Source organism: Micromys minutus, assembly GCF_963924665.1.
Source record: "Micromys minutus genome assembly, chromosome: 18".
In the NCBI taxonomy this organism is placed as follows: domain Eukaryota; kingdom Metazoa; phylum Chordata; class Mammalia; order Rodentia; family Muridae; genus Micromys; species Micromys minutus.
In genome coordinates, this window is record NC_137953.1 from 24,533,709 (window position 1) to 24,535,944 (window position 2,236).

A 2,236-nucleotide genomic window follows, 5' to 3' on the forward strand; every position below is an offset into this window, starting at 1 on the left:
AAGTGGACAGTGTATTCATCTCAAGATCATAGTGAAAGTTTATTTCATATATCTGAAAAAAATAGAGAATACATAAAGTGTGTGATTAGACTGATTGTTATCATTCTATTAACAATATTATTCTTGAATAGCCTCTAAAAACCCTTGATCTACCACGCTGTACACCTGAGCCTACAGTTCTATGTCTTCCATGTATCTTCTGTATATATAGACAATTATAGATGGTAAATACAATCAATGTCATATCTGTACAAATACTCATGTTGTGTGTCTGTATTGCACATAAGTCTTGTGCCTTAGAAATCAAATCCTATTGATTTAATTGCCCTATTTCTTGGTAACACATAAAACAGTAGTTATAAGTTCAGAATGTTAATCATATCTGTACAACTGAATAAAAGTTGCATTGATCTGGAAAATATTCTCAGGAGAAATCCAAAATATCAGGTGGTTCAGTCTCATGTTCTATAACTTTACTTTCTCTATTTGGCAACTATCCATGTTTGACCCATAATTCAAATGCAATCACCGTGATAATCCATGTAATCACAATCTTCCTTTCTCCATCTGTTTTATGTTCAGGTTCCAAGAAATATTATGTGCTCAGAATCTTAATTAAAGAGATAGATACAGTTGGAAAACATTAGTTCACCATTCACACCCTATGACAATTCAGTATGGCTCTAAATGGTCCTAGGTCTTTTCTACTTTAGGTCCCATCCCAGCACCTTTTTTGAAACTTCAGGTTTAAAGAACTAACCCAAGCTACCAAGACAAATAGTATTTTTCATTCATTTTTCAAGAGGCAGAGTAATTAGTCAATAGAACAAGTAGTTATGGCTTCTCAGAAATCCAGATTGATATTTTATCCACCCAACTCTTTTCTGTATTTTTCCCTGCACACTCTGGGAAGCCCACCTTTTCCTAGTTCACTGATGAGATCATTTTTACCCTGATATTCTGATCGCTATTGCTTCCATCCCACTCCAATATGATCAGTGTTTTTCTTTCCATTCCTGGTTTCTGTAGTTACTATAGTTTACGTTCATTTCCCCAACAAGAGAGAACTTGGGATACTAAGATGAATACTATTATCAACATATGTCAAACATGAAGTCAACAAAGATGACCAGATAGTAATTCTGTTCATATATTTCTGTTTCAAAACATATTCCTTCCCATGCAGTGGACAATAATGTCCCCAGTGTTACCATACATCATCAGAACCCTCACACTTTTCACACTTTCACTATACAGTGCCTATGTTAGTTATTTGATCTGATACTGAGAATCAATTCAATATTGACTTAATTTAATTCATTACATTAAATCACTATGTGATACAGAAAGATAACTACCCTGAATCAGATTCTTGTGAGAAAAGAGTATCCAATTATATTTCAAGTTCACACATATACAGACATAGGCATATATGTATAGAAGTAGTTTAGACGTTAGTGCCGGAGACTATCCTATGACATTTATATGAATATGACTCCAATAGTCACACATTTAATATTTACATTATTTTGCTCCTATGAGCTAAAGCTGGTAAAGCAAAGGATTCATCCCACTTTACAGAGCTAAACATTGAATTCTCTCATCAGCAGACATTTACAGTAGCCTCACAGCGATATGCTGTTTATAAAAGCTCCAGGATGTGGTGTGGAGATGTAGTTCAGTGTCAAGAGCATGATTTGCTTTTAGAAAGACCTGGGTTTTATTCTCGGTAATTACATAGTGGCTTGTGACTAGATATGACTCTGGTTGAAGGGTATACATAACTTCTCTGAACAGGCACACAAGGGGTACACAGACACTATACTTAGGAAAAATATACAAAATATAAAATAAGATAAGTAAGTAAACCTGCAAGAAAATACTTAATTCACACCTTAGTCTGCAAACCATATGACATACGGCCCAATTCTACTTTTAAAGTTACAAATGGCCAAATCATAGACATATAATGATTTATTACCAATTATAATTCAATAATTTATTAATATAGGCAGAAGTATTATAATTTATACAAAAAGCTTATAATATAATAAGATGAGAAATAGTTATGTAAAAAGAATTTCTTATCTCAAACCTATGTATTTCAACCTCTCTATTTCATATCCATTGCTTTGTAAATATTTAGCACATAAACAAAAACACATCTTCTAATTTATGAACTAGAACCATTTTTGGAGCTCACTGGGGCTGAGGGTTGATGAAAAACAACCATATC